General features: G+C 44.6%; 1 long non-coding RNA gene across 2 annotated transcripts in view; it reads left to right on the plus strand.

The window, feature by feature from the left end:
• Positions 1-6: 6 nt before the first annotated feature.
• The window catches only part of LOC106732941 (uncharacterized), a 53,587-nt gene continuing 40,475 nt past the window's right edge, over positions 7-13,118 (plus strand). The window contains exons 1-3 of one of the 2 annotated variants that reach the window (XR_012895863.2): positions 7-556; positions 10,765-10,876; positions 11,420-11,538. This is a non-coding gene — a long non-coding RNA (uncharacterized LOC106732941). The remainder of the gene's footprint in view (positions 557-10,764; positions 10,877-11,419; positions 11,539-13,118) is intronic. The other variant, XR_012895853.2, reaches the window with a different exon arrangement.

Genomic DNA, 13,118 nt, shown 5'->3' on the forward strand with positions numbered 1-13,118 from the left:
GGATGGGCAGGGAGAAACCAGAGTCAGGGTCGCAGGAGCCGCGCGTTCCACGACTCCGCCAGGGGCTTTGCAAGTGAGGCGCATGCGTAGTGCGTCCGGCATCCCCCCACCCCAGAGACGCTGGGAAGCTGCTGTGAGCAGCGAGGGCTGCTGCCCGGAGCGGTCAGCGCGCGGGACTGCGCGTGCGCGCTCCGCCCCAGCCTGTCAGGCACCGAACTCCCAGCGCTGGGGGGGGGGGGCACCAGGCTTCCCGGTTCCCAGCCGCGCGCCCCCTCGAAAAAGGCCCGTCCTCAGCGCTCCCAGCCTGGGAACAGTGAGAAGCGGGGCGGGGCGGGGGGACCCCCTTTCGAACGGTCCGAAGACATCGCGCTAGGCAGTGTGGGGGCTGCGCCGCAGGAGCCGTTGGGGGAGCCGGGTCCTGTGCCACTGAACCAGCCCGGCCCTGAGGGCTGAACCACTGCAAGCCAGCGCTGGGCAGCAGCCCCCTGCCCCTGGGCCTGGGCAGGGCCTGCCACAGGGTAGGACGCTAGCGTCAGACTGGCTCCAGTTGTCACAGGTATGTCTGGCCTCAGCTCCCCTCCAAAGCAGGGGCAATAAGGGGCGTAAATACTTTGGAGGAGCTGGATCTCCCTGGGCTACCCAAGCCCCAGGGGGTTTTGTAACACATCTAGGTGTCACATACAATACTTACGTTGGTAAGAAATGATTCCCTAGACGGCACATCAATTTCATAATAAAATTCTAAACATTTACCAAAAAGCATTTTTTTTTAAAGCAGGACATCAATTCTTGTACTTCTAGACACGGGAGGTTCATATATGGCTGTATCGAACAAGACCCACTTCTTGACAAAATCAATTTCCAAGGGATGAAGTGTCCCTGCCTCCCCCTGCAAAAAAAAAAAAAAAAAAAAAAAAAAAGCACTGCAAAAAAGAGTAGTGGTTCATGCGCCAGTCAGGGAATTCACTATTCTGGACAAATCAAATCGGATGTCAAAATGATCAAATGTGTGTCCTAAAAGTTAGGCTCCTAAATAAAGTGTAAATAAGTGACCTAATTTTTTAGAACTGCAGAGTCTCAGACTGTTTCTACATTGGCGCAGTCTTGCGCCAAAGTGGCTGCTTTTGCGCAAGAACATACTGCCTGTCTACATTGGCGGGGAGTTCTTGCGCAAGAACACTGATGTTCTAATGTGTGAAATCAGTGCTTCTTGCGCAAAAACTATGATGCTCCCACTCAGGAATAAGCCCTCTTGTGCAACTGTTCTTGCGCAAGAGGGCAGTGTAGACAGGCAACATGAATTTCTTGCGCAAGAAAGCCCGATGGCTAAAATGGAGTCAGCTCTTGGTCAATTTCAGCAGCGGCTGACTTGGGGACGCCTGGGGCAGAGCAGCTGGGGTGCTGCTGGGTTGGTCCTGCACCGCCGCTCCTCGGCGCTACTGGATCAACCCGGCAGCACCCCAGCTGCTCTGCCTCAGGCGTCCCCAAGTCAGACGTTGCTGATACTGAGTGAGTCAGCCGCTGGTCAATTTCAGCAGCGGTCAATTTCAGCACCGAGGAGCGGCGGTGCGGGACCAACCCAGCAGCACCCCAGCTGCTCTGCCCCAGGCGTCCCCAAGTCATCCGCTGCTGAAATTGACCAAGAGCTGACTCCAGAAAGCCTGAGGCAGAGCAGCTCTGCCTCGGGCTTCCTGGAATCAGCCTCTGGTCAATTTCAGCAGCGGCTGAATCAGGACGCTTGGGGTGCTGCCGGGTTGGTCACGCAGCCCCCAGGGGCAGCGCCCCAGCTGCTCTACCTCCGGCTTCCCCGATTTAGCCACTGGTCAGTTTTAGCAGCGGCTGAATAGGGGAAGCTGGGGGCAGAGCAGCTCCAATGGTCCGGCTGCGGAGCACTTCCGGGTTCCTGATGGTGCCGGACCATCAGGAGTGCCGGACCGTCAGATGCCGGACCAATGGAGTTTAACTGCATATTGCTATGCTTTATAAATCAAAGGAACATGAAGGAGAGGTTAAAGCGACTGGAACTTTTCAGTTTAAAAAAGAGGAGACTGAGGGGGTATATGATAGAGGTCTATAAAATCATGAGTGGTGTGGAGACGGCCGATAAAGAAAAGTTATTTATTAGTTCCCTAAATAGAAGAACTAGAGGACACCAAATGAAATTAATGGGTAGCAGGTTTAAAACTAATAAAAGAAAGTTCTTCTTTACACAGTGTGTAGTCAACCTGTGGAACTCCTTGCCAGAGGAGGCTGTGAAGGCTAGGACTATAACAGAGTTTAAAGAGAAGCTAGATAATTTCATGGAGGTTAGGTTCATAAAAGGCTATTAGCCAGGGGATAAAATGATGTCCTTGGCCTCTGTTTGTCAGAGGCTGGAGAGAGATGGCAGGAGACAAATCACTTGATCATTGTCTTCAGTCCACCCTCTTTGGGGCACCTGGTGCTGGCCACTGTCGGTAGACAGGATACTGGGCTTGAAGGACCTTTGGTCTGACCCAGTACGGCCGTTCTTATGTTCTTATGCACTCAGTGTCTCTAAAATGTAAGTTAACTCACATTCAGAATGCATCTGATGAAGGGGGTTTTATCCATGAAAGCTTATGCCCAAATTAACGTTAGTCTTTGAGGTGCCACAGGACTCCTTGTTGTTTTCACATTTAGAAAGGGCTTTGAGACCTTTGGAGTTGTACCATTTTAGATGGCTAAATAGAACACTTATGTCACTTCTATATTAATTATAAACCTGCAGAGAAATTATATTTTTCTGACCACACACATCACTAGGACTTTCACCTATTACCACATTATCCTTTACCCTTTCAGAAATAGTGATGTCATCTATCTTTCCCATCAGAGAGTTTGAGGTAGTCCTCCCACAAAGATCTTGTTTATGCAACAACAACAAGAATTGTCTATAGTCTTTTCCAGCACAAGTACATCTGAAGCACTGCAATCGACAGATACAATGCTAGTGTAAATGGACTCAGGCATTTTTACCATCACATCATGAAAATCTGACTATAACCTTTCACATAAGCAGGCTTTTATAATGTTGAGTAAAAACTCCTCAGCACTGTACACACTAAAGCTTACATCATGTCTAATAGTGCAGCTAAACTGTTGCTGAAAAATGGGTACAAACTTCTCTAGGGCAGGTGCAATCAGAGATTCAGATCAACATAGAGTCATTCACTCAAACTATTCTGAGTGTCGCTAGCTTTATAAAGAGCTTAGTACATTGCCACCGTATTGAGACAGGTGCTAACCTAGCCAGTTTCTCTTCACTTACCTTATGGTAGCTTGTCGAGACAAAGGTGGAAGGGTACAAAAATGAAGTCAGTTTGACTGTTTCAGGAGAAGGAGGAGGATCAATATAAAACTTAACCGTCAATACATGAGTAAGAATAAGGGGGAAATATGGAGGAAATAAGAGGGGGGATAGATTTAAAGGTGTGGAGGAAAAGAAAAATGAGCAGAGAAAAGGAAAAAGAAGACAAAGGTGAAGAAAAATATGACAGAGCACAGAGACAAAAGAAGTGCAATTAATAAGATAATAAGGTCACCACTCTCAGGACCTTACATTATTTGTTTGTGCAGAGGTTAGCACAATGGCTCCTAATATATATTGGGGCCTACATGCACTACTATAATATATGGCTAGACTGGCATGATTTTCCAGAAATGCTTTTAACGGAAAAGTTTTCCGTTAAAAGCATTTTCAGAAAAGCACATCTAGATTGGCACGGACACTTTTCTGCAAAAGCACTTTTTGCGGAAAAGCGTCCGTGGCCAATCTAGACGCTCTTTTGCGCAAAAAAGCCCCGATCGCCATTTTCGCGATCGGGGCTGTTTTTGCGCAAAACAAATCTCAGCTGTCTATACTGGCCGTTTTGCGCAAAAGGGACTTTTGCCCGAACAGGAGCAGCATAGTATTTCCGCCAAAAGCATTGATTTCTTACAGTAGGAAGTCAGTGCTTTTGCGGAAATTCAAGTGGCCAGTGTAGACAGCTGGCAAGTTTTTCTGGAAAAGCAGCTGATTTTCCAGAAAAACTGGCCAGTCTAGACACAGCCTCTATGTTTAGTAATAAATAATAAAATAATTCAGGCAAGAGAGGGTTTAAATAAGGAAGAGTTGGGTGTGTAGATACAGAATGGAAAATGCAAGAAGCTGAGATTTGAAAAATATAGCAAAAGGGACACAGATGGTAAATACTCACCTCCTACCTTGACGGTACATGGTACATCCCCATTTTTACTCTGGGAAGAAGAGTACATTAAAGAATAAGTTGGGATGGGCATTGCTTAGTTGAGAAGTGCATACAGATACCATATTTTCTTTCTTTGCCCCCTGTCCTTTATATACCTTGAATGCCAGTCCCACTTTGAAACAGCCCTCACTCTCTCTAAAAGAAAAAGAAAAGAAAAGAATAGTCTTGCAGCACATTAGAGCAGGGGTTCTCAAACTTTGTGATACCGCGACTCCCGTCCAAGTTGCTCACGACCCTCCAGGGGGTCGGGACCCACAGTTTGAGAGAAACAGCCTTAGAAACTAACAAAAAATGTAGATGGTATCATGAGCTTTTGTGGGCACAGCCCACTTCTTCAGATCTCCCTCTTCATGTCATCCCAGTATTCCTCACTGAAGATCTGGTCACCTTAGTTATCTGCTCAGTTCCTATTGGCCCAATGCGTAAAGCATCCTCAGAACTGGGGAGGAAGGGGCGCATTGCCTGTAGGCTGATTTTTTCAATGGGTCACTTGTTAGATATTAAAGACAGCCAGCCTTGGGCACTCTGAGCTGATTTGAAAAAAAATATTCTATCATTTGTGGAACATAAGAGTCCTTCCTGCTTAGCTTAATATACTCTGCTATACTGGAATATCCATGAATGCTATGGGAATTATGTCAGAGTATCCTATGGCTGTACCCCATAGTTCAAGGAACACTATGCCTTTTATGCTGGGACATTATACTAAATGAAAGTGGAAATCCATCATCCATGCTGCTAAATTCCAACACTGCTCAAGACCTACTTATAGGTCCAGTAGTTTTCTGTTTGAAAATCTTTATGTGTGGGCAAATATAAAAATCAAACCCCCAAATCAAAATCTGTTTCAGGTTTCCTAGTCACTATTCTTTTCTTAGATAAGGTATCAGATCAGATTAATAACAGATACATTCTCTTATGGAGATTGTTTCCTGCACTTTCATGGATGGATGTGACAACCTAATGAATTGTCTTTTTTACTTCTGTAAATAGTAGGGATGTGAATGTTTAACCGGTTAACCAGTAAGCCTCACCTTTAATGGGTGACGCTTACTCATAAGGTTAACCAGTGGGGGCTGCTCCGCTATCTGCTGTGGGCCCCGAGCACCCCTAAGGAAGGTTCAGCCTGTCCACAACAGGGGGAGACGGGAGGCGCAGGTAAGGAGGCTGCTCCAGCCCAACCAGGCTTGAGCCCCCCCCCCCTTTAAATCAATTAACCTGTTAAACAATAGTGATAGAAATGTAGCCGTGTTAGTCTGGGGTAGCTGAAACAAAATACAGGACTATGTAGCACTTTAAAGACTAACAAGATGGTTTATTAGGTGATGAGCTTTCGTGGGCCAGACCCACTTCCTCAGATCAAATAGTGGAAGAAAATAGTCACAACCATATATACCAAAGGATACAATTTAAAAAAATGAACACATATGAAAAGAACAAATCACATTTCAGAACAGGAGGGGGATACCGGGGGGGGGGGGGGGGGGGGGAGGTGAATGCCTGTGAGTTAATGATATTAGAGGTGGGGCTCTAGTTTACCATTTATGTCATGCAGTGTTTCACATTCTCCACAAGGTGGCAAAAGATAGCAGGAAATCAATCAGTGTGTTCAAATGTAACCTAGAAAAGAAAAAGAAAGGGTGAAAGCCAACTGCATAACAGATGTTGAATAGCTCTAATTTTAAACTTCAGTAAGTTGCAAATACAAGCAAGCATATACTCAAATGAAAGGTACACCAAAGTAGACCTAGTTTGTAAGAATAACACTGTGTAACAAATTTATCCTGCACATTTTCAAATCACTGTTACACAGATATGGATGTAAAGTAATTTATGATTAATCTTTAAATTAGGGATGTAAAAGTTTAATGGTTAACCAGTTAACTGATAAGTTAATGATTGTCAGTTCCAATTAACTGTTTACCATTGCTAGGCTGCTAGCAGTCTGCAAGGGCTGGAGACAGGCAGGGCAGGGAGCCAGCAAAAACGGCACCCCACAGGGGCTCAAGGCTGACATGGGACTGGAGGTCAGTGGGGCTTGGAGGCTAGCAGCCCAAGGGGGCCAGAGGATGGTATGGTTGGGAGCTGGTGAAGTCTAGCCTCCAGTGTTCAGAGGCTGGTGGGGCTGATGCTGCTGGCAGCCTATGAAGCTAGCAGCCTGTGTGGGCTGGAGGCTGGCATGGCTAGGGCCAGGAGCCAGTGAACCTGGCAGCCCATGGGACCGGAAGAGGCACAGCCTGCAGCTGGAGGCTGGGAGCTGGTGAAGCGTATGGAGCCATGGTCTTGTGGAGCTCTGCTAACCGTGTAACTGATTTAAATTTTAGCATAATATGGTTCCAGTTTTAGGTGCTGTTGTGGTGTGGAATAAATAATATCCTTGCCAGTTTTCGGGCATGTAGGAACTGGGCAGGGCTTTATGAGCTGAACCACTTATAGTATTTCTGTAAAGCACAGAAGCAACCCTTATCGAAGACCTGCCATTTTACTACATAATCAGCAGAGAGAAATCTTACCCAAAATTCATACGAGAACACATTGATTTAGAGGTACTTGTACTGGAATAGGAAACATGGCTCTAAACATCGGCCATTTCTGAATGGGATTAAATCATCCTTCCCTGTACAACGTTGAAAAAAAATGGGTATTATGCAGCAGAGATTAGATTAGCCCATGCTGCTAGGTGTTTCAGAGCAGGGAAATATTTTTTACAATTATATTTGGAATCCTTTTTTTTCCCCCATCTGGGTTAGAGGAATATAAACTGCAGGGGTTTAAGAGGAGATTGGCAATTGAGGCCAGTATTTGAAGTACAAGACTTTCAAAACCCACATCTCAAATACAGCGGCTCAGGAATCATAGAATCATAAGAGCTGGAAGAGACCTCAGGAGGTCATCAAGTCCAGCCCCCTGCCCAAGGCAGGACCAATCCCAATCCCAGTCCCAGGAAGATGTGGCACACGTCATCATGAATGGGAATTATATTGTGCTGGAGGTTGGTTATGGATGGAGCTCTCGTGATGAGCAAACTTTGAGAGAGTATCACTTATTTTTCCTTTTTCACTTGGATCCTGCTACATAGAACGTCTTTACAGGAATTCCATCCTCTAAACCAGACAACAGATTACTTTAAATTGCATCTGCTTTTTGTGTAGGCAGGAGAAAGGCTGTGCCTGGTCACAAGGTCTTGCAGTTTCTCTACATACCCTAACCATATTCTAAACCTCTCTGAGCTATTTCAGATGTAACCACTAAGAAACATGGCATGCTTGAGTTATGAACATATTGGCTGTGTCTAGACTGGCCAGTTTTTCCGGAAAATCAACTGCTTTTCCGGAAAAACTTGCCAGCTGTCTACACTGGCCGCTTGAATTTCCGCAAAAGCACTGACTTCCTACTGTAAGAAATCAGTGCTTTTTGCGGAAATACTATTCTGCTCCCGTTCAGGCAAAAGTCCTTTTGCGCAAAAGGGCCAGTGTAGACAGCTGAGATTTGTTTTGCGCAAAAAAGCCCCAATTGCGAAAATGGCAATTGGGGCTTTTTTGCGCAAAAGCGCGTCTAGATTGGCACGGACGCTTTTCCGCAAAAAGTGCTTTTGCGGAAAAGCGCCCGTGCCAATCTAGACGCTCTGTTCCGAAAATGCTTTTAACGGAAATCTTTTCCGTTAAAAGCATTTCCGGAAAATCATGCCAGTCTAGACACAGCCATTCTGTTCTGTGCTGACCTCTATACTCCACCCATCTCTGTAGTATTTGAGCATTGGACCTCCTCACTGCTATTTTGCCTCATTCGGTGCGGTAGACCTATGCCAGTTCCACTTTTTGATACATAGGTGCAGAGAGGAAGAGGCAAGAATCAGCCTGAGTAAGGAACAGCACTTCATCAATGATTGAAAAGATCACATGCTTGACACTAGTGAAGTAAAAAGAGTAATTGATGAGAGAAAATAATTGAACCTTGCCTTGTCAAGGAACCGTTACCCACATTCAATACAGAAACTATTGAGCCCATTCAATAATGGCTGAGAGAGAATTTGCAGCCACTCTAACTGATTTCCCCTACTAGGGAAGGTAACAATTTGCTGGCTACAAACAGCAAGAGTAGAGAGAACCAGACTGGGATTTGGGGTTAGACTAAGTGACTGGAAGCAAGGAGACCTGTTTCTTATATCCAGCTGCTGCTGCTTCCAGCTGCATGACTTAAACAGGCCACTTAACTTTTGCTTCTTCATTTGTGAAATGTGTACCTATTTTTCAAAAGCAATTGCAAGTCTTAGTATTGTAAAGCCCTGAGATCCTCAGGTGCAAGGTGCTAAATACATTCTTAATTTATTCACTGCTCCTTCAGGAAAAACTGCTATTGACTCTAATTTTTGCCTGGGTAAAAATTAAGGAGTACAGCATATTGGTAGAACTCTCTGAGGAAAAAGTGGAAAATGAAAGATAAAGAAGATCTTTTGCTTGTGCCCCTTCCAGATAAAATCACTGTGCAACTGGGCTGCATCAGTATACTTAAAAGCAAAACTTGGGTGATTGCAGAACATGTTTCCTTCTCAAAAAAGGACATATTTTTCTTTGTTCTTTGAAAATATATCTGCAGAGTCATTCATGACTTGGTAAACTTCCTTATTTTATTTTATTTTATTTTATATAGTAAAGATATCTGATCTCTGCTAGTTGCATGGTGGTAAAATACCCAAGATGCCTAAATTCCACTCTGACATATAATTGCATCTTTCCATGAGTTTTGAAGTCAGCTGTTTTGCTTAAATGGATGACTTCAGTAGCACATTGTTCAAGAAATACAATTATGCTCCACCTACACATCTCTAATCAGAATCCAGCATGAAGGCAGGACATGTAACATTGGAGAAATACTTGTGCATTGTCAAATTAAAAAATTACACCTTCATCCAGTAAAACTGTTGAGCAACTATTTCTTATCTGTTCTAATCACCAGGCTGTTATTTCTACTTACATGCATATAAATTCATTGATGGTTGGTTCAGTTCACTTCTGACAATTTTTTGAAAAAAACATGAAGCTCCCTGTTACTTGGACAGAAGATATCTTTGCTGGTTGAGCTTGAGGGGGAAAACTGGATACAATTATATATTCTTTTAATTATTCATAGCGTGAGTCTGAAGTGAGTATGTATACATTTTTCACTTATTCACTTGATAAAATTCAAAACCAAGCCCAGCAGCAGTTTTGTTCTTGGCATTGTGACAGGTTTCCTTTCCTCAATGAAGCAGTCAAAGGAATCATCCCTTGGAGAGTCTGTCATCTCCCCACATCCTGGAGAGTTGAGGGGACAGCAGCCACACGTTCTCTCTCCCCCGCACTCGAACTTCCAATATGCACATCACAGAAGAACAGTAGTCGTCACATTTTTGCATATGTTTTCGTTTGTGTCGCTGAGTTGCCGTTGTGTATTTTGTAATGGAGGCTTAAACTACCCTGACTCCTGTTCTGTTCATCCCATCCCAAAATAGATTTTTTTCAGAGGGAAGAGAGTTCTGTTGAGAGGAGTAGCCAGTGTGAAAACAGCACAAATGCCATAGCCCATATAAACACACATTAAGGACATTTTTTTGGATCTTTCATCGCAGAGGCTGGCAACAGCTTGTACAAGTTGAAGTTCTTTTGTCTAGGACTCTCTGGTCCAGAAACATCCGCACTCCGGCAGAACCACGGATGTTGTTGGACCAGGGAGCTTCAACTAGAATGGTTGCCAGCGGCTGGGCACTGTTGGACTGGCAGGCTGGCTGCCTACAGGGCGTCTGGCCAGCAGCCCGGAACAGAGCCTAACTGGGGGGCAGCTGGTGCTGGCAGGGAACCCCAACAAGCAGGGGCAGGGAGTGGTGACTGGCAGGGAGCCCCCACTGGTGCGAGCAGGGAGCTCTGGCTGGTGGGGGCAGGCAGCTGCGGATGGCAGTGGAGCCTCATTGGCAGCCCAAAGGCCAGAGACCATAAGCAGGAACTGGCCAGGGGGCTAGTAGCTGGAGCAGAGCCCCGTAAGGGGTAGGCAGCCCACAGGGCTGGTGGGTGGGGTCAGAGCTCATGGACCAGGAGGGGAGCCCTGGAGGCCTGACCTTTTCTGGTCTGGCAAACTCCCTTGTTCAGGACGACTGAGGACCTGAGGTTGCCGGATTAGGGAGGTCCACCCTGTACTTCCATGAGAATGATGCAAATTCATGGGACATAACTTCCCATGATTAAGGCATAGCATCCAGGGGAAGTATGATGGGTATTTGGCAAAACAATGACATCTAGAAGCAATTATTCTTTGCAACACAGGTAAACTCGTAGACTTAGGGTCCCCTTGGAGATGCATTACAATTTAGGCTTTCATTTTAAAGAACCATTCATCACATGGAGATCCCCTTCATATAACCTTGAAAGTCTTAATCTGTATCTGCTGATATGTGAATGCTTTTTGGGTTTGGAGGGAGGGGGAAAAGAAACAGAGAACCATCAACTCTGTTCATTCTTAACAGTGGGGCCTGCACTTTGAATTGAATTATCAACGACAGTGACCCTTTGTGATGACAGAAGAGTGAGGAAACCTCATCTACCCGGCCAAGTGGAATCTGATTCATTGTGTGCCAGGTTGAGTAGAATTACTGATTCCTTCTTTAGAATTAGGGGGACTGAGATCTGCTGAACTTAAGACAAAAGATTTAATGTCATATTATTGGTCCCCTGACTCAGCCTATCAAATAACCAGCTTACTGTAATATCATAATTAGCCATATGTTAGGCTTGCAAAGGAGGATGGTGTTAATACTAACACATGGCTAATTACATTAGCTTGGTGCACAAAAGAGCACAAGGGAAGCTGGCAAAAGAGCAGTGGTGGAGCAATTAGGATTCCCATTGTAATAGTTAGCAAAGCAAGTCTCTGATGGCGATGGGTTGCTGTTGTGAAATTGCCATCTTTTAATGTAATGCAAATATAATGATAAGGAAAAAAACCCACACTTGAATCTGAGTACTGCCCTTCCCATCCCCTGCATCAGAGGACGCGGTGCTCACTTTTCACAAAGCAGGTAGTTTTAGCATGCTCTTTCCTCTCCTAATTTATTTTGCTAAAATAAGATGATTGGAAAGACATTTGCAAGTTTGCAACTACAGCAACATTGTGTCTTTCAGGGCTTGTCCACCTTAAAAATGCTGCAGCTGTACAACTGCATCTCTTCAGTGAAGATGCCACTTACTCCAACTTGAGGGAGTCTTCCATTGGCCTACATAACTCACTTCCTTGAGAGAAGGTAGCTATGTCAACAAGAGAATTTTCACATCAGCCTAGGGCTGACTACACCACATGTTATATGGATTGTTCACACCCCTGAGTGATGTACTTATATGGATCTAATTTCCTATTGTAGACCAGGTCATACACTACTATATGTATAAATATAGGGTATATTCATGGATCCTTTTCACTTTCTTTGTGCTACTTTGGGTCTTCAGTGGGCTTTCAAATACTGTAGCTGATCCCCAGGAACCATTTAGCACAGGGTTTATAGTGACAGCATAAAGGAAAAGTGATTGAAATGGGCTCAGATGGTTCTTTGGGATTCTTGCCAGTTGGGGCAGATGGAAGCCCTGAGACAATTTCAACTTCTGGCAGAAAAATGGACCAGGCAGTCGGAGAGAAATTGCACTAGTTCTCTGGTGCAAATCTCACCACTAGTTCACAAGACCAGTGGAAACTGGTCCAGTGGCAAAATCATCTTTACCTATTGGACCATGTCCCTCACACATCCTCTAAGCAGTTAACTGGCTCCCCCTTACATTATCTACACTAGGCAATTATTTAGAATTTACTGAGTTCAACTTCTGGGCACCTGATTTTACAAATTAGAAGTTCTGTATCCTCACTACAGGAAATGTAGTCCGAGGTATCCACATTAATGGAGCCTGCCTCAGACTGAGAACCCCAGGAAGCACTCGAGGGAGCTGCAAGAGGCCTCTGTGAGGCCAGTTAGTTCAAATTAGTGGCACTGGAGCATCTATACTAAAGTTATTTCAGTCTTACAAGTTTGGGAATAGCATTTCTCCTCATGAAAAATAGGACTACATAGTTCAAATTCTGCAGCCCCTTACCCTTATTCTGGAATTACAGGGTTGGTATTGTGGACGCAGCGCTTAGAAAATTGACCTTGGGGAGCTAATTTCAGACTAAGGTCCTAGTGTAGACCAGACCTCAGAGCTTTCTCCTATGCTGCCCTTTTTGGTTGGGACAAAGAAAGCCCAGTACTCAGTTGCTGTAGAGTTGGGTTGCACCCTAATCAGGGACTATTCCTCTTGCACCTCAATCTGTAAACTGCACTCTAAACCTCTTACTACGATTGCTTTTAGAAAGAGACTTTTGTGGCCCTTTTCATCAGTTCGGGGTCTTTAATTTCCAAGTCTTTATCTTGTAGGAATGTTTAGTTTTTATCCTATACATTAATTTTAATTTTAAAACAATAGTCTGTGAAGATTGGCTAAATTAAATCATTTTTGCAATTAGTGTCAAATGAATCCATTATGAGAGGTAGGTAATGGCAGAGATACAGTGCTAGTTACATTTTGACAGATTCCCTCATTGAGTTTAATGTTTTGTATAATTCTTAAGAGAACAGAGACCTCACCTTCTTGCCAGTCTTCCAGCCACTTCTACCCATACCCTGTACTATTGGAGCTTTTGAAGGATTTAAAACAAAGTCTTCTTTGGCCTTCTCCGTACTGGAGAAAAGAATTGTTCACCTAGGTCCCAGGATGATGTTAAATACCATTTTTCTACTAGCAGACCCTATGGTTAACAACAGACTACCTAACATTTGTTTAAACATGATTTGGCCAC

This window comes from Pelodiscus sinensis, chromosome 14 (assembly GCF_052426305.1).
Source record: "Pelodiscus sinensis isolate ZL-2025 chromosome 14, ASM5242630v1, whole genome shotgun sequence".
Taxonomy (NCBI): Eukaryota; Metazoa; Chordata; order Testudines; family Trionychidae; genus Pelodiscus; species Pelodiscus sinensis.